Source organism: Thermobia domestica, chromosome 10, assembly GCF_964235325.1.
Source record: "Thermobia domestica chromosome 10, izTheDome1.hap1.1, whole genome shotgun sequence".
NCBI lineage: Eukaryota > Metazoa > Arthropoda > Insecta > Zygentoma > Lepismatidae > Thermobia > Thermobia domestica.
Window position 1 is genome coordinate 103179924 of NC_137463.1, and position 24132 is coordinate 103204055.

General features: G+C 38.0%; 1 protein-coding gene across 5 annotated transcripts in view; it reads right to left on the reverse strand.

The window, feature by feature from the left end:
• Pisd (phosphatidylserine decarboxylase) overlaps positions 1-24132 on the reverse strand; it is an 81200-nt gene that overhangs the window by 47769 nt on the left and 9299 nt on the right. For 2 of the 5 annotated variants that reach the window (XM_081728334.1, XM_081728333.1), the window contains exon 2: positions 604-734. The exons of the other annotated variants lie outside the window; for them this stretch is intronic. The gene's annotated coding sequence lies outside the window, so the exon portion shown is untranslated. The remainder of the gene's footprint in view (positions 1-603; positions 735-24132) is intronic. 5 annotated transcript variants of the gene reach the window in all.

A 24132-nucleotide genomic window follows, 5' to 3' on the forward strand; every position in this document is an offset into this window, starting at 1 on the left:
AAGATCCGTTTATTTTTACCCAGTAATCCATTCTGCATTTTGACATGAGTTCTCCATGTGAATAGTGAATGATCCTAGTCAACCTTTGGATCGAGATCTGCCACTTTCACGCCAACTTCTTTTAATATCCCATTCAATTAATAAATAAACTTCTGAATTTACACGAAGACACTACTACTACAGTATACTGATAAAGATTCAAAGTTATTATTGTACTGCCTGCACACTATACCTAGGAATATCTTATGGCAATCTTTATCGAATTTGTACACACACATCTCGCTGTTTTTATCTCACTCTTGTATTTCTAGTCTTATTTCCTATGACCTATGCCATTACCACTCAGGAAGCTTATCAATATTGTTGACTAAGTTCAACGGGGACAAAAATAGTAGTAAACGTTTCAAAATTTATAATCAATTAATAAGCAATCCTAACAAAACATGAAGCATTTTAAAATTTCACGTGAACAGGTTCGGAGATTGCAGGAAGGGACAAATTAAATCTCAACAATACAGATCTGAGAGTTGGTATTACAGGATATTGAAAAACGACATATCTTACACCACTTTGGAGAAAGGGCACAGTAATAAAGCGGCTTACCTCTAATGTGAAGAGACCCCAGGTTCGATCCCAAGCCATGTCTTTGTTGTGCCAGTGGGTTTCTTCGGATTTTCTCATATTCTCATTCCGTCAATTCTTCTACAATTCACTTCATCATTCGTCTCCTTAGCCTAAGAGTAAGAGACATTAAAGGTATCATATTTACGGACGAATTTTCCGACCAACAGAACACACTGTTTACTATATAAAATTTTGGATTCGTAATGTTGACATTTTCAGGCTTATAGGCGTAATTAACAAATCTCAAAGACCATCAAATGAGTTGACTCTGAAATATACTGAACACTATCTACATTGATAACTTCCTAAGATTGATAGTTTTGTTACATATCATCAATTTAAAATAAAATAAATTATAGTAACACTTGCTGACAAGTATACTTGAAAAATTACAAACACTTTTATTATATCGCTGTAAATTTGTTATATATTGTTGCTGAAAACATCCTTTTACCAGCAGTGGCTCTATAATGTAGTCAAAATATCAAGTGTCTTCCCAATTAATACGAAGAAAATATTTTAAAAAGAAAATAATTATGAACGTTTATTCCTGTATATGAATGAGGAACCACCAAATGAAAATTTTAGTTATATCGGGTAGTGAAAAAAATATTGAGACTTTTGTTCATGAGATAGTGTAAGCGTCTTAAATCTCAGAGTATATGAATCGCAGCGAGTCACGCCTAACGTCATTTGATAGCTGATAGTTGAAGCCAGTAGATATGCAAAATGTGTCGGAATTCTTATAATCAGAAATAAGGCATTGCATCGTGAAGATGAGTTATCTTCCCGCAAAATTGCACTACATTTTAGAATTTTATTTCAATAAGGATGCAAATGCTGCCCAAGCCCGTGAAGAAATTTGTGCTGTTTATGGGCAGGATACATTATCAAAAGCAACAGCCAAAAGATAGTTCAGTTGCTTTTTGATGTTGTTTCTGAAAATATAGATACCAAAGATGCTCCAAGCAGTGGACGACGAATCACAGTAAAAATGAATGATATTCTGGCAAAGTCGAGCAAGACTGGCATGTAAGCAATCATGACATCGCCAATGACCTAAACATCCATTACTAAACAGTGTTAAAAACTATTTGGAGAAAATTGGCTAAATATAAAAGTTCGACGTTTGGGTGCCACATGATCAGACTCGAAAACATTTACTCCAACGAATTTCGATTTACGAATCTGATTTACGTTTAAGATGAAACATAACAAACTCGAGCCATTCCTGATGCGGTTGATTACGAATGATGAAAAGCTGATAACCTGTGACAACAATGTGCTAAAAATATCGTGGTTGAAGCGAGAAGGAGCTCCACAATTTGTGAGAAACTCACACTGACGTCTAGAAAAGTTATGCTGTGCGTTTGATGGGATTGGAAGGGGATTGTGCATTATAAGCTGCTATTGCCGGGCAGAACGATAGATTCGGACCTGTACTATCGAAAATTAGTGCGAGGGTACTTAACAATTCAAAAGAAAAAGCCGGAACTGATTGACACAAAGCGTGTCGTATCCACGCTGACAACAGCAATGCATCTTTAATGACTTATCACAAGTTGGGAGAACTTGGCTGAGAGGCTTTAATACATCCACCGTATAGCTCGGACCTGGCACTGTCAGACTATAATTTGTTTCGGTCTATGTAGAAGTCCCTGAATGGTGTTAAGCTAGTTGCAAAAGAAGCTTGTGAAAAACACGTGACAGGAGTTTTAGACCAGAAACCACTGAAGTTCTATAGCGACGGGGCAGGTGTTGCAGTAAAACTGGCAGCTCATCTAATAAAATGGTACATATTTTGTTTCATAATATTATTTTTAAATAACAATAAATGTGTCTCTCAATTTTAACCGCCAAAGTTCCAATACAGTGAAACCTGTCTATGTTGGCCACTATCGGTTCCATTGAAAAGTGGCCTCAGCTACTTTTAAATAATGTATACAGAGTAATCATAACAATATACAGTACTATAAAAATTACTACGGTATGTTTAATATGTGTACCTTTCTCTTCCTGAAAACTAGTCTGGTACACTGAATTGAAAAGACAATAACACAACCATAAAATACAAACGTAAGTACGCAGTTTATTGAAATTGATATTGTAGTGCACTGAGTTATTCAGATTAAAAACAAGAAAAGCAAAATTATAAAGTGAATAATTTATATGCAGTTTATATGACTTTTTTCGACAATGACAAATATTTTCTGCGAATACTTTTCCAAAAATAGCGAATCAGTTATTAATAAATTTATTTATAGTGGATCATTCTAGACGTTTTTCTTTTTTTCTTTTTGGCACGTATTCACGTTCTAATTTTGTAGTTAACTACCTCTTGTTAATGAGCTACAAGTGTTTCCCTCAGAGCAAAAGATGTTTTGAGAAAATCTTAAGGAAATTAATATCTCAAAACCTCCGCTACCTTCCGACAAAGTCAGGTGCCAATAGTTGACAATTGAGATTGTTAGCTTCAACCTTGAGAATTTTTCAGAATTACTAAAGCTCCCCACTGATAAAAGGAGCCGATACAGCGATTTTACCAAAACAGGGTAGACAAATACGTACAACCATTTCCTGAATTCTTGTACGTGCTTTTCCATATTCGCATCATCCTTAACACCGCTTTATTATGGTAGTGTTCTGGCCATTGACCTCCAAGAACAAATCATGGGGACCCATGCATCTTTGTCTCCAGTCACAAATACTGAACATCTGACTCTCATATGAGAATACGAAAGAGTTAACAAAAATAACAAAACGGTATTTTGCGTGGCCAAAATAAGCAGGTAAATTTATCATTATCATCATAGGGTAAACATTGCTTCAATGCGGCCAACTTCCAAGATAGACAGGTGGCCAACTTACAGAATAATAAGTAACGAATGTCTTATGGAAAAATGCAAGTTCAAGACAAAACAGGCCAAGATAAGCAGGTGACCAACTTAGAGAGGTGGCCAAGTTGACAGGTTTTACTGTACTTTTTAGACTCTTATATCTATATGGAGTCTGCAACGACTGACGTCCATGAGAGATTTGGCAATAACGTTAGTCACAACGCTTGATGTTACTCTGTGTTTGCATGTTCTGGTTTGGCTTTTTATACTGTTCGCCTGTCTCAAAGAACAGTCCTTGAAACACCTGCCCTTACGAACAATGTAATCACACTTTTAACGTGACGTAAGATTTCGGAATTACGAAAGTTCGGAACCTCGGAATCTCGAATCTTTACCCCGGCATTTCGGAATTCCAGAATCTCGAAACTTTAGCTTGGCAATTCGGAATTTCGGAAGGTCGGAATCTGGGAACTTCAGCCCAAAATTTCGGGATGGGCAACTACGGTACCTTGGTCTGGCGTATCGGATTCTCGGAACGATGGTATTTCGGAATAGTGGCCATTCAAATTGTGGGATTTTGGAGTTCGGAATTCCAAAATTCCTTAATATCATAACTACAAAATTGCAGAATTTTGGATTTTCAAGTAACATAATTACGAGATAGACAGTATCGAGATGAATCACCCTGTTATGAAACTTATTACTTTTGCTCACTCTGAGTGACGGCAATACATCTTTCGCTCCGTCCTTTTGCACAATCAAAAGTGCTGAAACCAGTGATTTCAGGACGAAATTCCTTTCGTATCTTATCTCCAATCGAAGGGTATGACTACTTTTACTCCTTGTGTACGGTAATTCCCCCGAGGGAAAATCTGAAATCCTGCATCGTAGCAAGGTGGGCCACTAGTGCAACAAGGAAGATATATGATGATCAGTGTATTCCCCGCCTGAGTTCAAAATGTATATGAAAAACGAGAACCTGAGAGCAAATGTGAAGGAATTGACTGAGAAATATGATTGTGGATAGCATGCACAATAATTGAGCTGTTATGGCTTTATTGTCCACATACAGTATTCCCTTGAACATTTCATCTAATATTATTTTGATATCATTCCACACTCGTACTTCTCATAAGTATTCAAAAGCAATATTCCGCAAACAGGTATTCTGTTTATAATAAAGCATCAAATTGTTTTTCTCCTTAAGTTCTTAACCTTTAATTTCTTGTATTTCGAAAATGTGCTCCAAATCCTCGTAAAAAAATAGTAGCTTGGAGGTCATGTAAATAGTAGATCGTATTTCGAAATATTGGTGTTGTATAATGGCGCAAAGAAAAAAACTTGCTTGCACTGTGGACCTTCCTCACTATCGAGTGTATTTTACATTAACACAAAGAATGACACAAATATAATTGATCTGAAAAAGATATATGTAAACATAAGTAGAAGTAAAAGAATAAATCCACTGACTCACTGATTCACTCATCAACAAATCTCCGAACTACTGTGCATAGAACCTCGAAATTTTGTTGAAAGGTTCCTTTCGCACCCTAGGCTGCAGATAAGACGGGGTTTTACGAAATATATTGTAACATTTGCCAAATCTCTGAAATTATAATGCATAGGAACTTCAAATTTTGCATAAAAGTTCTCCTTTCACCCTAGGCTTCAAATTGGACAAGATTCTGGAAATTGCTATCCTTAGGGGATGGGAGCTTAAATAGTTTATACTTTTTTACAGAATTTTCTCTCAAGAAATAAGAACCACTATGAATATTTTAAGGATCGCATTCTCTTGGAATAAATTTACAACGTGATGAAAACTACAGGGAATGAATGGTAGTCAAAATGTTTTTTTTTTTAAATAAACTCAACAGAAATTAAAGGTAGCAATTTTAATTTCATTAATATAATATTCATATACTTGGTAACTGTACTTAACAATTATAAATTTACATTTTCAATATTCAATAAATAATGAAAATGTAAATACGTAATAATGAATACGTTATATTGAATACCCACGATATTGTGACACACTTGCCGATTTATTATTACAAGACATTATTATTATTATTATTAGTAGTAGTAGTAGTAGTAGTAGTAGTAGTAGTAGTAGTAGTAGTAGTAGTAGTAGTAGTAGTAGTAGTAGTAGTAGTAGTAGTAACAGAAGAAGAAATTATGAGGGGGATGTCGAAAGCTCTTAGATAGTAAATTCAAATTCCGTTGTTTGTTTGAAAATTATAGTTTCGAGTGTAGGTTAGTTTGAGCCTGTCAGTTGGCAAGAATGGAGCGGTGTGATTTCCGTGCAATGATCTTTCACGATTTTAAGTACGGTGTAGCGCTAAAGCAGAGCCATCATCGTTTAGAAAAGTGTTTCGGGGAATCTGACCCTTCACGCACAACCGTTTTTTATTGTTTACAGAATTTAAATGCAGCAGACACAGCCTCTCGGTGCCGTAGCACTGCAGTTACGAATGAAAATGTCGCAGCAATATGAAATCTTGTGAAAGAGGATCGCCATATCACATAACCTTGAGGAAATTAAGTCAACCTTGAAGACTGAATTAATTGCAGCCCAATCCAAAATAAAATATTATTTCAGCCTTTTCAACTGTTGCAGTTGATGGGTCCCACATGTGCTTACGACTGAATAATAATAATAGAAAAAACCGCATGGAATAGTGCCGCTATATGCTTCAAAGATTTTCGCAAGAGCAAAGTAAACATGTTTATAATATCGCCACAGGTGACGAAACATGGATTTACAACTAAGACACAGAAACATAACAGCAGTCGACAGTATGGTATTTTCAAAATGAAATTCCACCTTCGAAAGTTAAACGAGCACGAGCGGAATTATGGTGGCACCATTTTTCTCTTAAGACCGGGCAACTATACAGCTAGATGATCGACGTACAGTGATGGCAGGTACGTTACTTACTGCCTTTGAAACTTGGAGATCTGCCCACTGAGTCTCTACTGTCTCTTCTTCATCACGACAATGCAAGGTCACACACAGCAGCGAAAACTGGAAAGTGAATTTCGTATTCTACTACTCCCGACTTATTCTACACATTTAACTCCGTGTAATTTTGCGTTCTTCCCAAAACTCAAGAAAAAGCTTCGAGGACGCCGCTTTCAAACAAGTGAGGAGGATATCGAAGCATATAATAATGATGTTTCTGGTATTTCAAAAAACGTATTTTTAAAAATATTCGACTCGTGCCCTTTAGGAATGCGAGAATGTGTTCATGTTTGTGGGGACTATTTTGAGAAATTGTGAAAGGTTTTACATACATCAATTGATTTTTCAAAGAATATCTAAAAGCTTTTGGCATGCTCCTCGTATAACAGTGTGAGCCTGTAAGTTTCTGTAAAGTACTGGCTATGTAGTACTGAATATTAATACCGTCGCTGGAGATGTTTACTGGTAAAAGTATGTCTCAAATTTATTTTAACTGATTATTAAATGCTTCAGAATTTTGAACTTCTAGAATTTCACGACGCATCTTGTAGGACTGCGTGACACATCGGTTGGACAACATTGATCCAGGGAATGGATGAATATTTTTGAACTATATTTTCACTTGATTTACCGGGTCAAGTTCCAATACACTCTGAATAATTAGTCAAGTTTCTCCCTCAGCGAGTCACTATCGCACTTCACATCTCTGCAGAACTGGTAGAGCTTTCTCTTTTTCCTCACATCATCATTGCACCCTTCTATCTTGATTAGAAAAAAAAATGCCACATAGACTCGACCGCACGTGCATTATGATTAAATGCAGTTATTTATTTCTAATCTAGATCCTGACACCTAGTGCTCTCAAACGGGTCGGGTCAGCTCGGGTCAGTTCACTTTGGTCAACTGAGTTTAGGTTGAGCTTAAACTCGGCTGGAGTCGAAAGCTGCTGTTTTTCACTAGCTGCCTAATTAAAAATAGCAATTTTCAATTGATTTTATGGAAACCATAAATCTATTTTGAACTCTTGCAGCTAGTGTTTTTATGGTAAATGCTTATTTTTGTACTTGTGTGTACTTTGATTTTTAAATGTGGAAGATTGATTTTACCAATCGACTGTAATATTAATATCTACGCCAATATGGAGTCTCGATTTAGAACAAAACTAGAAGTTGTTTAAGCAGGGCTAAAAGAAAGATTGGATATGGATGACCAAGTCCAAGCGGGGCCGCGGTGGCTCAGTGGTAGAGAATTCATCTCTGGTGCATGGTGTCCATGGTTCGATCCCAGCTTGTGCTAAGTGGGCTTTCTGGTGAAGAAACGCCGTGTAGTGGGTTTTCTCGGGGTTCTCCTGTTTCCTCCCACTTTCTTCATCCCATCATTTCATTCATTTCTTATGGTCACCATCTCCCTTAGCCTCGGTGCAGAATCGAGGGACATTAAACTGAATATTTCATTTTATTTCACCAAGCCCAAGAACATCGATACAAGAACAAGATAAAGATTGGATATGCAAGACGAAGTGCACAGTAATCTTGCTCTTGGCCTTGTTTTGGTGATCACCAAATAGCGATGAGCATATTTTCTTGTTTTCCGTAAAGTATGAAAGACCATAATCAAAATCACACTTGGTCTTCATTTGTACCATTGAGGCGAGCATTCTTGGCTCTTGTATAGCATGAAAGACCATCAAGACTACGAAATGCAGGACCAAGACTTGAATGTGCAAGATAAAGAATAAGACGCAGTATTGATGACCAAGACCCAGCGTGCGAATTGTTTGAATTTCATTTGTTGGACTGAAAGTGATGAAATAAAATTAGTACTTTATAATTAATTATCATACTGTATTTTTAAATTTTAAATTACAAAATTCATATTATGTATCTTCTTACTTGCAACTATATATACTGTAAAATACGTTTTAATTACCGAGAAAAAAAAATCAAAGTGGCGCGGATCCCGGAATCATAAGAACCTATTTTGGAATGAAAGTTGAAGGGTTGGAAAAATCACAGGTGTTCTCCCGTTTCCTCAACCCTTATGATTGTAGTTAAACGATTTCCTTTTGTCTCCGCCAAGAGACTTTTGCTACTGCCTTCCGAGAAGACCCCCTGCCTTCCGAGCAGGTGAGAACACTGACCTTGAAGAAAAATTTCGTCACATAGAACTAAAGCAAGAAAAAATAAATTTCTCCCACGTCGGACATTGGTATCAGTTATAAAAAGAAATAACCAAACCTCAAAAGTGCCAAATATTCCCTAAGATGCATATACAAATCCCCCGCTTGATCTAGCTAGTGGTTAACGTGTAAGACTTCGGTACACGTGCTCCGGGTTTAATTCCCAATGGGAGTGCATTTTGGCGTTCACCCAGTGTCGTGACGTGGTGCTCTCAAACGGGTCGAGTTGACCCGACCCGACTCAGGTCGTGTCAATCGGGTCAGCTCGGGTTGTCGGGTCAGTCAATTCGGGTCACGGGTCGGGTCGGTCTTCAACCCGACCCGACCCGTTGCGAGCACTACGTGACACCATTTCCATTAAATTGTCTCGTCTGGCATGTATGAAGCAAACCAGACACTACAATAAAAAAAAAAAAGTTTAAAAAATAACAATCGACAAAAAATTTAAATTCTCCAAGTAGGCAGACTACAGTCTGCATTGTGCTACTCGTAACATTTCCGTCTATTAAACCAGTGTTTTTAGTTCCTATACTATATATGTAGGGTTTCAAGTATGTTTAACACATGTAGAATAAAATGAAAAGAATACAAAATCTTAATTCCAAATCAATCATTTTAAAAAAAGAATTGTGAAAGTATTAACGTTACAAGATTTGGTATGTGACTGTACGAAAACTCTAGAAGATACATACAGAGAGAGAGAGAGAGTACTACTACTTCTTCTTCTTCCTCTTCTTGGCAAATCCTTTCTTCCTTTTCCTCGGATGGGGAGGTCGCTTCCTTCCTTCCCTAATCCTTTCTTCCTTCCCTGCATGAATCCTTTTCTTCTTACTTCTCTTTTCTCTTTCATTTCTGGATTTCATTCTTTCTCGATTTATCTTTCTCTTCCGTCTCTTCCGACCCCCTCTCTCCTCCTTTCTTCTCTCCCATAGAGGAAGAGAGGGAGAGAGAGGTGGGAAGAAAGAAAGAAAAAGCAAGAAAAAGAAAAAAAGAAAAAAGGAAATTGAAAGAGCAGAAGAAGAGAGAAGAAAGGAGGAGAGAGAGGGGGTCTCTCTCTCTCTTCCTCCTCCTCCTCTTTTTTGAGAGAGAGAGAAAGAGAGAAAAAACGAAAAGAGAAAGAATAAAAAAGAGAGAAAGAAAGAAAGAAGATTCTTTCTCTCTCTCTCTCTTACTCCTTTCTCTCTCTCTCTCACTCCTTCTTTCTCTCTCTCTCTCTCTTCCAGAGTGACAGAGAAGAAGAAAAAGGAGAGAGAGAAGTATTTCTTTCTTTTTTCTTTCTCTCTCTCTCTCTTTAATTTTTACTTTTCTCCCATTTTTCTTCACTTCCATAGAGAGAGAGAGAGAGAAGACAAAGAGAAAGAGACACACACACTCTCTCTCTTTCTCTTCCTTATTCTTCTTTTCTCTTTCTTTCTTTCCCTTTTCTTTTGAGAGAGGGAGAAAGAAAATAAAAATTTGGAACAGACACTCCTCCAAACTTCAGCTAAGAGATTTTCAAAGTTATGTAAACCGTGGTCCGGAAGTGGGCGTACACCTAATTGGTGTTTTCTGACGGTTTAGGTTTTACCCACATTTGTTTGGTAACACTACTTGGCACTGTCTGATTGGTGGCTCAACTGGAAACAAATGGTATCAAAAACACTGTTGCGATACAGCAGGATGGAGCACCAGCGCACTTCGCGATCCACGTGCGCAATTACCTGAATCAGACGTTTTCTGGCCGCTGGATTGGAAGAGGTTGTGCATCTTCACCAGCTCCCTTTGCCTGGCCTCCAAGAAGTCCCGATCTGATGACACCAGACAATGCTCTCTGGGGTTTCTTAAAGCAACAAGTAAGAAACACTCGACATCACACAACGCATGAATTACGAGCAGCTGTGGAACACGCTTTCACCCTCGTGACTCCGCAAAACATCTGCGAGAACCTGGCGCTGAATTCAGCTGTGTTACGACATGGATGGTGATCACACCGATGTTTATGACTCTTCAGACTTCAAGGTAACTGTGTACAGACATTCTACCGTAACTAACCTATAGTATTGAAACTAAAGGGGGGGGGGGGTACGCCCACTTCCGGACCATCCTTTAGATAACTAGTAGATAAAGTTTGTTCCTTTTCGTTTCGATAAAATACTTTCGTTATGAATCTACGTAAATTTTGAACAGGGAGTCTATTTAGTCAGACAGACTTTGGTCAAACAACACTGATAAAATGTAATGGAAGACAGTTAAGTACGCGCTACCCAAGAAATCCCTAAGGGTTGCTCCGAAACATATTTCAGTTCGCCAGACGACACAGAGCATGTTCGGTAAACTGAAATTTTGTTAGAGCAGCTTAGGCGTTCTCGGGACATTTATAATGACTTCCTATCAGTATTGTCTGGTCGAAATTAAACTATAATTATATACGCATGATACACGTTTTTAAAAACCTTCAATTAATGCATGCTATTTTTAAGTTTTTAAAGGCATACAAGTGTGTTTAATGGCTCATACACGTCTCGCAAGTTCTAAAAGGGTGAATGAAAAGTGACTGTCCTTGATTCATATGATGTAGTTTTAATCATACAACTACACTACAGATAGTACATACATTGAGAAAAAGCACTGGTTGAACATTTATGAACGAAAGGTTGTTCCTGGTATCATCAATTCGTAGAACATGGAAATGAAACAACTTCGTCAATGCTCCACAAACAGTGTAAGTATAAATAAAAATAAAAGTGGACTACTTTCTACTGGAAATTTACATAACAGAAGTGTTTAATGGAAAATAAAAGGGGAAAAACTTTTGTCTGTGGATGTACAGCCTCATTTAAAAAGAAGACAAAAAAGTCAGCTGTATTATTTTGGGGAAACCTCTAAACTCAGATTTGTAGAATTTGTTCCAATTACTTATTTTCTAAATCTTTTTGACCTTTCTTGCAAGCCAGTAGCATAAAATATTGTTTTTATGGTTTTTGAGTAGAATGACTTTAAAAGAGTGGTAGATCGCCAGGACTTATAAATAAATAAATAAATAAATACACATTAGCAGGCAAGAGTTTGTTTACATTTTTGTATCAAAAAAATTAAGTTTCAGTGTTAACTATATATGTCTTGCTCAAACTTAATTTGGTTAATTGTATTGCACTGCTCTTATAAAGTATTTAGTTGGAAAGTAAGTAAACAAATAAGATTAAATAAATATAATAAATAGCTATAACAAAGTTATATTGCTTAACTACGTTTGTATTCATGTGACGAAGCTAAGAATAATGTTTACTACTTCCACATAAAGATGGTTGGTACAGTGGCGGCGATTGGACGTTAAAAGTGGAGGGCAAGACATGATTTGAATATTTGTATATCAATGTTAGTTTACCTGGTTGATGCTAACACTTTTTTTTTTTGACGAAAGGTTGTATAACTAATAGGATACTATCTTTTTCAGTTAAAATACTGTATATTCTATTTCATATATTATTAAGTAAATTGACAAGAGTACGGAAGTAGGTACTAGCTCTTTGTATTCTTAAACAATGAAAGTGTACGAAGAGATTTGATTCTTGCTCATGAACGTCTTAAAATCCTGTCTAGAAAATTGTGTGATCAGATTATTTAATAACAAATTTGGAAAACAAATAAATAGAAAGGGTAATACAGAGTTAACCTAAAAGAAATAGGCAAGTTGTACTATGTATAAAATGTTGTTTGAGCAAAAAGATTTTACCTGTGGTGCATGCATACATACTTGAAGTTTTTCGGCTGACAGTTTTTCTTTTGTTTCAATGACGGGTGAGTGACGTAACCGGCCCTGCCCTCGAACTTGACATTGACGTGGCTTGGAGGAATATGGCGAGTCAAGTTGAGAAGGCTGTGTTCCGGAATATGCCAAGACAAATTCAGTTACTGTAGTGCAACGTCATTTTAGGACAAAGTATGGGAAAGAACCAACCACAGGACAGTCCATTTATGACTGGGTGCATAAATTTGAAGAAACAAGTTGTCTGTGTAAGAAGAAATCCACGGGAAGACCTCCAGTGTCATTTGAAAAAGATGAGCGCGTTCGTGCGAGCTACGCTCACAGCCCGAGGAAATCAACGACACGTGCAGAAAAGGAACTTGATATCCCTCAAAAGACTGTCTGGAACATTCAATGCAAACATCTCAAGTTCTATCCATATTGACTGCAATTACTGCAAAGTCTCAGTAAAAGTGACAAACAGCAACGTTTAGAGTTTTGTGTGTTCATACAAAATCTTTGTAAAGAAAAAGATGACTTCATTCAGCTGCTTAGATTTGGGGACGAATAAACCTTTCACATTAGTGATGTCGTAAACAGAGCAGATTAGGGACTCCCCACAGGTTAACGTGTTTTGTGCTGTATCGCCCAAAAAGCTGTATGGGCCGTTCTTTTTTCAAGAAGAAACTGTTACTGGAAGAACGTACTTGCACATGTTGCAACTTTGGTTGATGCCACAACTTGAAGATAGTGACAATTTCATATTTGTGCAGGATGGAGCCCTACCTCACTGGCATTTCGATGTAAGGGGTTACCTTGACGAAGTTCTTCCTAGGCGGTGGATTGGCTGTTCAACTGATATGAACATGGCTGACTCAATGGCCATCACGAAGTCCAGACCTCATACTGTGTGATTACTTTCTGTGGGGTTTCAGAAAAGATAAAGTGTATGTTCCCATCCTCCCTCAGTCTGACGCAACTGAAAGAACGAATCAGAGATGCTGTTGCATTGGTGGACAGACAGACTTTGATGCGTGTTTGGGAAGAATTGGACTATAGACTAGATGTTTCCCGTGTGTAACCAAAGGATCAGACATAGACCATCTGTAGTTGTACCACAAACACTTCCAGATGTACTCTACAACTCATGTAAGTTATGTCACCATGTGATTAAAACTCTTCATTTGGGGGATTTGGGGGACCACTTAAGTTGTCTATTTCTTTTAGGCTAACCCTATATTAATCATAGTAATGAATAATGAGGCTTGATTTGCAAAAGTTACATAGAAACTTTAATGAATTAACCCTTTTACGGTCTTAGGTTTTTTTTTTGGGGGGGGGGGGTATTTTTATAGACTTTCAGTAAAGCAGCTACTGCATCGTCACTATTTAGCCTAGATTCATGGTTCATACCTCATTCTCTTCAGAATGGAGCAGGCTTTCAAATGGTACCACTTACATCCCATACCATATACCAGGAGAGGGAAAAAGTGAAGTCAAACGGAAAATTTCGGGAAAAAATTTTGGTCACACTTTGGGCCCCTGTGGAACGGCCCTGTGTAAACGTAGAGATCTCAAAAAAATCTGATAAATACTACTCGGTGGACTGAATCTTTGTGTAAAATTTCATTCTTCCAGGTGCAAAAGTAAGCCCGCCAAAAAAAAAAAAATAAATAAACCCACAATACCCCATATTCCCGTATAAAAAATAATATTGAGTAAATATTCCCTCAAGCATCACTAATTACCCTAGAATCATGGCTCACTAATCATTCTCTTCAGAATAGAACTGCCTTTCAGACGGTACCATTCACATGTCTCCATCATGTATCTGAGGCGGGAAATTAAAATATCCCTTTTTTCCACTTTTTGCCTCTCTGGACACCTTGTTTTAACGCAGAGATCTGAAAAAATCTGATAAATACTACTCGGTGGACTGAATGTTTGCTCAAAATTTTAATCTTCTAGGTGCAAAAGTAAGCCTGCCAATATATATATGTATGTATATACTCGCAATACACCGAATTCCCGTATAAAGGATTTTTGGCAAAAAAAAAAAAAAAAAAAAAAACCTGAGACATCCCTAATTACCCTAGGATCATGGTTCAACCACCATTCTCTTCAGAATAGAATTGCCTTTCAGATGGTACCATTCATATGCCTCCATCATGTATCTGAGGCGTAAAAATAGCAAAAAAGGGATATTTTGGTAACAAAATGTCTTTTTTTTTAACTTGTTCCCCCCTCTGGACCCCCGTGTGCTAACGCAGAGTTCTGAAAAAATTCTGATAAATACTACTCGGTGGACAGAATGTTTGTGCAAAATTTAAATCTAAGTGCAAAAGTAAGCCCGCCAAAAAATAATGAAAATAGGCCTAACATACGAAAAAATAAGTTTTAAAGTTATAACGTCATCACCTCCTATGTCTTGACGGAGGAAGGCATGAAGCCACATGTAACGCGTTCTACAATGTCTCCAGACTTGAAAAAAAATAAATAAATAAAAAAATAAAATAAAATAAAATAAAATAAAAAAAAAACGGACGACACAGCTCAAATAGGAGAGTTATAACGCAAAGTACCATAAAATACCCGTATGGTACAAATTGTAGGCCCTACCATAAGACCGTAAAAGAGTTAGGAATTAATGATCAACTTACATTTTTAATTCCACACAAGGTATTAAATGTATGTTATTACTCTAGAGAGACAGTAAGCTTCCCGAAGCATGTTCGTTGCCATTAGGTGCAGTTTTCACTTTCTTGGAATCAGTGGCGGCGATTGGACGTTAAAACGGGAAGGGGGGGGGGGGGGGGGGAAAGACATGATCTGAATATTTGTATATCAATGTTAATATACAAATTTCCCTGGTTGCTTCTAACACTTCGTTAGACGAAAGGCTGTATAACTAATAGGCAGGGTTTGAAAAAACCCGGGCTTTTTTGAAAAAGCCCAACCCACCTGGGCCCATATGGGTTTTTTCGGGTATTTTCGAGTTTAATTGGGTTTAATCGGTTTTTTTCGAAATATTTCAATGTCTTTGGGGTAAAAGTGTTAAAATGTGAGTTATATTTCAAGATTGTCATTGTCACAACTTGCAACAATTTTCTAGTTACTGCTGTTTTGAAAACAATGGCCGCCATTTTGAAATTTTACATTCGATCGCCGAGAAAATCTATACAGCAAATTTAGCATATCTCGTGCTTCCACCGTCAAAAATTCAACTTAAAAGACTGAAAATTGCGCTTCGTAGCGTGGATATTCGCTGTTTTGAAAAAATGGCCGCCATTTTGATATTTTACGTTGGTATGCCGCTAAAATTTATACAGAAAATTTAGTGTGTATCGTTCTTGTACTCTGCCAATTTTAACTTAAAAGGCCGAAAGTTGTACCCTGTAGTGCGTGTGGTAGAGGCAGACAAACGAGTTGAGTTGATTTTGTGTTTAACGTCCCTTTCAGCAGGGAGGCTATATGAGACGGGACCTACTGATTAACGTGGAATCCGAACCACATGAGCTCCCTCCGGGAAGCAAACCCGGGTCCCACGCCGAAGACGCGTACACTAACCGCATAGCCATGAAGGGGCTCGGCAGACAAACGAACAAATGTAGATCAAGTCATCCAGAAGCCTGACTGATGTTCGCCAAATATGAATACCAAAAGGGGTCTACTAATTTAAAACAAAGATACAATTCATGTTGTATGAAATAAATACATGTTTTAAAATGTCTGAAATTAACATCTTCCAGCGTAAATAAACCTGCCATATTTTCTCCATGAGAATACGGGACACCTCAGATACCCCTCCTCAACTTTCCAACACAATGCAATGAACTCTAGTCTGGTTATGAACAAAAGTATAATAGGCCGCGGTGGTTCAGTGGTAGAGCGTTCACCTCTAGTGCACGAGGTTCCTAGTTTGATCCAAGCTCGCGCCAAGTGAGCTTTGTGGTGGACAAACACCTTGTGCGTGGGTTTTCTCGGGATTCTCACGTTTCCTCCCACTTTCTTCATTCCGCCAATTCACTCATTTCTCATCATCACTGTCACCTTGAACATAGCAGGCATAACCGCGAGACTAAAACTAAAAGATTTCATTTTATTTAATTGTATTTATTTTATTTTTTCAAGAATATAATAGGCGAAAGTTCACTAAGCAGCAGCTGCTTTTCTCTGTTCCTACCCTGCAATTAATTGTACAGACTGAAAATGCCTAAAAACTTAAGATGTGCTATAAAAATGCTTTACAGGAAAACAATATGCAAATTATTTAAATCAGTGGTACAATCTATCTTCAATATTCTTCGCGCGTTTAGCAATACTTATTTACATGGCTGTATTTGCCAAAATTACGTTCGTCAGTTTAATCTGATGAAAAGCGGATCTTTTTCCTTTTGTCGTGGGTAATTGTCAGGACCAGATTTACATGTTTCTAAGACTTGGACCAAAGCACAATTCTGTGCCACTAGCCTCTGAAAAAGATTATAATTCTTAACTTACCTAATGTGCTGCTGGAGAAAAGATTAGTCATCTTCCCTGTGTTTGTAAATGTGGAAACACTCAAAGCCCTTTTATTTATATATATATGTATGTTCTGGAGAGTATCCGAGTTTCCATCAAGTGCACTCGCTATCAAGTCGAACAGGGTGGTGTAATAACTTCCTCGAAACTGTTACATGCAACAGCGTATTGTTCATTCACTAATTACAGGATTCCCAGCCAATGTCAGGATTTTTTGTTTTTCACTTTTCGAATAAGCCGATAATGGTAGCAGAAATGGAACGGAGTTAAAATACGGGACATTTCTCTGTCCCGACTAAATTTACGGGAACGCGAGACTTTTCCGTATTGTACGGGACGTATGGCAGGCTTAACCGTAAAATAAATAGTTTTATTGTTGAAGTATTCATTTCCGATCCTTCTGCATTTAATTCGGGAATTTCCCGAGCATTCTTTCACGGCGTGTACATCAAAACTTCCACTAGTACGGAAATTTGAACTTAGCACTTGATATAGTAACCGTCAGTGGCGGATCAAGCCCCCCCCCCTCCCAGAAGAGGAAACTTTCTTATTTTATATATAAAAATAAAACCCATCCCAGAGTTTGGAGCTCTTAAAAGTAGATCTATGTACCAGTATTACAACTCACCGCCCCCCCCCCTTCCCCCAGAAGTCCGTCCTGAATCCGCCCCTGATAAGCGTTACATAGTCTTCGGAACCAAGAGCATTAAGCTTCTTAAATTTGACAAGAATTTTTACACTATTGCTGGTGTTGATTCTACAGAATGCTTATTTGAAGAGTAGCAACAAATGACAACTAAACTGTTATTGTTGGAAAACCAAATTTTACTTGAAGAAACTTGTGTTTCACATCAAAGGTAAGAAATAATATTAATAGTTTTACTAATGTATTTACATATGTACTATTACTACGGCACCTATGACCTTAAACCCGTCAAACGTATGAGTGATAATGCCCCTCGGTGTCGCCAAGTCGACGAGCACATTATTCACGGAAAATATTTTCTAAAGTACAAAATTGCTTATTTTACTCCAAACAGGCTATAAGCATAATCCATACATTAATTTGTTCTATAACTATCTCTAGCTTTTTATTTATTTATTTATTTATTTTTAATTCATTTAGTGCATTCAGAACTTTATAAAGGTCTTACGTTGAATTTTGTTGTATACCTTAACGTGAAAGCCTCTAATTTGCCCACGGAAAGTCTAAAATCTGATAAAAATCACTTACAATGTGATCACTTTAGTTGTACCAATAATATACGAACAAATAGGTCAAAAACCCAGGTGGGTTTTAAAGTGGGTTTTTTCAGGTGGGTCCAACCCGAAAAAACCCGGTGTTTTTTTTTCGGGCTGGGCCCACTTGGGCAAACCCTGCTAATAGGATACTATCTTTTTCAGTTAAATTACCGTATATCGTATTTCAAATTTTATTAACATTTTCAGGACGAACGGCTCAACCCTTGAGCCAGCAATTCAAACCTCTCTAGCTCAGCTCCTAATTAACCTAGAGATATGGTTTTGGTATGTATCTCTTCAGAAAGGATGGAACTTTCTAATCCTGTGTATATCATTCATGTAATGGGTCCCGCCGTGAAGGGGGAGGGGACAAAGTTGGGTGTTTATAGTTTTCCCTCTCTCCCTTCAGAATTTGGGGGAGGTACTTCCCCTGATGGAGCTACAAGGATAAAAAATGACATCCATAGAGACAAATGAACATACTAACTAGCCATACCCAGTCCATGACTTTTGGGCTTGAGAGCGGTGAATAGGAGGGGTATTGAATTTACCCTTTTTCTTATTGTATATTTTCTTATAAAGACAAAAAAAAAAAAAAAATTCAAATTTGAGGAACTCTGGCAACATTGTTATTCATCGTACGCAAGAAAAAAAATCTCACATTTACGACAGATATTTGGGACAATGATACACAAAAGTCAAATTCGCCAGTTCAATACGAATGGAAAAAGAAATTCGGAACCCCGAACCTAGGTGACAATCCTGTATATTATTCAATATCCACTGTAATGTACTCTAACGTTGACAGTCCTAGCGACATTCCTAATTATCACAGACACACAAACTATACCTCGTTGAAAACCTTATAGACCAGCCATTCCAACAATGTAACTTTTGTGTATCTCGGGTCAAACCAGTAAAAGAAGAAGACGAAAGTAATTTTTAAAATAAAAAAAAAAAACATTTCTTCAGATTTTATCAGACTGTGGCAACGCTGTTATTTATCGTACGCAAGGAAAAAAATCTCACATTTACGCCAGACACTGGAGACAATGATCCTTAATGAATTGGACCAAAGGTATCAGTATTAATAAAGAATAGAGGAATATTATTGATAAATACAGAAAAATGTATGTGAATTAATGCATTCAATGGATGTTTGCTCCTTGTTGTTTCTTTCTGATAGAATGTTATGTTTTCCCATTGGTCAGTTCAGATAATTTCCAGGCTTCTGATTGGCTTTTTGAACGGGCCAATGAGAGAGCAGATAGGTAGATGAATTGTGTATATATATACTTGAGTAGTTTTTTGTATCACTCAGTGTACGTCTGATGAGGATCTTGGCTAGAAGGTCGAAACGTCACGTGTAAATTTGTTTTTATATTAAATACGTGCAGTTTTGTTCAGCAGTGTGTTTATTTTTCTGATTTTATTTGCAAGACGTATGACTATGATTGTGTGTCAGTTTGAATTTTCTCATTTTTAAAAATACCTCAAATTCACACTAAAAACTCTGAAAACTAAAATTATTTGTTTACATTGCAATGCTAAAATGTGCATGTCGTTTGAGGTTCAATATAATTTACTGCTGCCTCGTATCCTTTCCTTTCACTTAATCCTTTGAACTCTTGGTATGGTACCCAACACCTTCAAATATTTCTTGCCTTCAAATCCAATTAATAACTTCGCAGATATATCTTCCTATAAAACTGACAATACGAAGTCAAAGCTAAACTGAAACCGAAATTAAAAAGCATCGAAACAGAAAATCATCGTAAGTGCCAGTATCACTTCTATCTAATTTTAGAGTTATAAAATTCACAACATAAAGGACGACACTGACGCATGATTACGGTACAAATATTCACTTTGACTAACCTCGGTATACCTACTTCATTTAGTAACTGCCGACATTTTCAATGAGAACTCCCACCATATGGGCATCTTAAAACATCTACCGCAAATCCATCACATCAAATGACACCAATCGTTATGGTATAAATATATCAAAGAAAAATATATACAAATACTTTAAGATTATCAGTAACAAACGTTGCTCTCTTAAATAATTAGCTTCTTGTACGTATCTACATACTAATAATCCATTCTTTCATTTTCCACACGATACAATTTGTTGACACACTTTCACCAGTTGTTTTATAAAAGCACTAAGGGGAAATCATATGCCGTATCTCTTAGTATATTTTCTATGATTCTGAAAACAACAAATATTTGAACTTAGTCGTTTCCTTGTAATTGTGAACGACCCAATAAATAAATAAGTAAATAAATAAATAAAAACTAGAAACAAACTTACCGATATCTATAGATGCCATGTGCTTTGATTAGTTTGCAGTAGATTCTTAAAATAAACGCCGCTTAGAAAGATGCGAAATTCCATTGAAACTTTCAGAAATTTCAGCAGACATACATCAAAGTTGGTCCAAGTTAATATTTGTATCGACACTGTTTAATTTATCTGAAACTGTAACTGTTTATCTTCATCATATATCAGCACCCTACCATAAATAGCAAAACTTTAGGAATAATTTAGTTCTTTCAATTTTAAAGTATTAGATTCAGATCATTAACCCCCAAATTAGGTTACAAAGAAGGACAAAAAATGTAACGGTTACTCTTCCTCCTGCTTCTAAATTCTATATCTAAGTATGAAAACAATTGTTTCCAAACATTCTTCTAATTTTGTCGTCCACATTCTGCAAAATACCAGTTCGTCTAAAAAGTATTGAGTCTTTTGCACACGACATGGTGTTAGTGTCGCAAATCTCAGGGCACAAGAGTCGCAGCGTGTCACGCTTAACATTTGAAGCTAGTAGAGGTGCAAAATTTATTAGAATTTTTAAATCAGGTGTAAGGCATTACGTGGTGAAAATAAGTGAATTTTCCACTTTAGTTCGATAAAGGTGCAAATCCTACCCTGGCCGGTGAAGAGATTTTGTGCCGTTTATGGGCAAAATATGTTATATATATTTATATATATATCCTATATATATGTAATAAAAAAAGTAACAGCCAAAAGATGGTTCAGTCACATTCGTTCTGGAAATGTCGATGTCCAAGATGATCCTCGCAGTAGACGACCAATAAAAGCAAAAGTGGATCATATTCTGGTAAAAATCTAGGAAGACCAGCATGTAAGTAGAAATGACATCACCCATGACCTAAGCATTCATCATCAAATAGCGTTAAATCATTTGGAGAAATCTGGCCACTGAAAAGATCTCGACGTTTCGATGCCATACAGGGTTTGTATGATAAGTAATGAGACCAGGTCTGGAAACATTGTTTTATTGATCTGATCTGTACAGGGACTTAAAAGCTTTCGAAGTACTCTCCTCTTGCGTCGATGCACTTCTGCAATCGATGTTTCCACGCTGCAAACGCCCCCTGGAAGTCAGCAGCCGGCATGTCCTTTAGAAATGTGGTCACGGCTGCTTGGATGGCTGTGACGTCTGCAAAACGGGTTCCTTTCAAGCGTGGCTTCAGCTTCGGGAAGAGGAAGAAGTCGGCCGGGCTCACATCTGGGCTGTAGGGTGGTTGTGGAAGGACTTCCACCCCAATCCGGGTCAAAAAGGAGGTCACTAAGAAGGCGGTGTGGGCAGGGGCATTGTCGTGATGCAACTTCCACCGGCTAGCGATCGCCGGTCTTTTCCGCTTGACGCTCCTGTGCAGTCTCTCAAGGACTTGTTTGTAGAAGGCGGCGTTGACGGCTTGTCCTTGGGGTACAAACTCCTTGTGGACCACCCCCACATTGTCAAAAAAAAAACAATCAACATTGTTTTCACCTTTGACTTCGACATTCTGGCCTTCTTGGGGCGCGGGGACGCAGGAGTGTGCCACTCCGCGCTTTGACGTTTCGTTTCAGGGTCGTACTGGAACACCCACGACTCGTCACCTGTTATGACGTCATCTTCAAAGTTAGGGTCACTGTTCATGAGGTTCAACAGTTCCTGACAACAATCAACACGTCGTTGCTTTTGTTCGTCAGTCAACACTCGCGGCACCAGTTTCGCACAGATTTTTCTCATTCCCAATTGTTCCGTCACAATCTTGTGCACTGTTGTGTGGTTCATATCGAGTTCATCAGCAATCAATCTCAACGATAATCGACGGTCTGAGTTCAGGAGATCCCTCACTTTTGCCACAGTTTCGTCCGTAGTCACTGTTGTCGGGCGTCCAGCCCTCTCCAGATCCTCAACGCTTTCCCGGCCGTTCCGGAACGCACTGTGCCAACGAAACACCTGGGCTTTGGATAGGGCTTCCTCTTTGTAGGCCTCCGTGATGAGAGAAAGCGTCTGAGTAGCCGTTTTCCCCAGGCGAACGCAAAATTTGATCGCATAACGCTGTTCGATGGAACCCTCCATGTTTATTGATTTTCCGCCGTGACAAGAATGTTCACAAGGGCTTTGTCCAAGGCTTGTCCGCGCTCCACTAAGGCTCGGAGCCAACTGACGCGCGGTGCGTTGCTTTGCTCGGACCCCCCCCTACATCCTCCATCACCGACAAACCCGCTCCAGCGACACGCGCGCCGCGGCGCGGCGAGTCTCATTACTTATCATACAGACCTTGTATGATCCGACTAAACAACATTTACTCCATCGAACTTCAATCTGCGAATTTCTACTGAAAAGCAACGAATTCGAGCCATTTATGAAGCGGCTGTTCACAAGTTGGATAATCTACAATAATGTACACTCATGTCCAAAATGATTGTCGCATATCTTTAACTGTCTTCTTGTAAGAATATAATTTGATAATGATTTTGCAGGGTACTTTTAATAGTGATACTACGTGTATAGTCAGGAAATGTATATTTGTGGTAAATTTCATACGAAAAGAATTCTAAATACGAAAATTAGAATGAGTAAAACAAAATGTTGCTAACTGGACAAGAAAGTTTTATTTTCGTTTTACTGTTCTTATTTACTGCTCTTTTGAGATGAAATTTGCCACATACATGTCTTTGCCAATTATACACATACTAACATTATAAGAAGTACCGGGCGAATTCGTTATCAAATTATATTCCTACAACAACATAGTTATAGACATGCGACAATAATTTTGGACATGAGTGTACGTTAAAGAACGTAGTCGAAGCGAGGACAAACTCCACAGTATGTGGCAAAGAACACACTGACGCCCAGGAAAATTACGCTGTGCGTCTAGTGAGATTGGAAGGGCATCGTGCATCACTAGCTGCTGTTGCCGTATAGAACAATAGACTCGGACCTGCACTGTCGACAATTAGTGCAAGTGCAGCTAGCAATTCAAAAGAAACGGCCCGAACTGCTCAACAGAAAGCATGTCATATACCATGCTGACAACGCCATACCGCATACATCTTTAACGACCCGTCAGAAGCTTGACTGGGATGTTTTAATGCATCCACCATCACTAGCGTGCGCAGGGCATTGGGAATGTGGGTGCCAGATCTAAAGTACCACCATATGGAATGTCGTCCTCCCCCCCTTTCCCCTAAGAAAAGATGGCGTCATTGCACTCGACTCTGCGTCGGCGACGCACGGCACACATGCACACGGGAAATAATTTACACGTAATCTCTTCTCAGATTGCAATAATTCTACATAAAAAAGTTTGTCTAATGGGGGTGCTAGGGCATCCATGGCACCCACGTTGCACATGCCTGTGTCCACCATATAGCCAAACCTAGGACCGTCAGAATATAATTTGTATCGGTCTCTGCAGAACACTCTTAATGGTGTTAAGTTAGTTTCAAAAGAGGGTTGTAAAAATCACGTGTCACAATTTTCTAACCAGAAACCACGTTAAGTTCTATAGCAATTACGGTATTGCAAGAAAAATGGCAGCAACTTATCGAACAAAATAGTAAATATGTGGTTTCATATATTTTGACCTTCAAAGGATCAATACTTTTTAGATATCCTGATGTATTCACAGTAGTTAGATTTATAGACAGTATTTTTAGATATTCTGATAGTATTCCGGTTCCAGTGCGACGGCGGTGAGACACAACTGACCAGGGCCCACACTA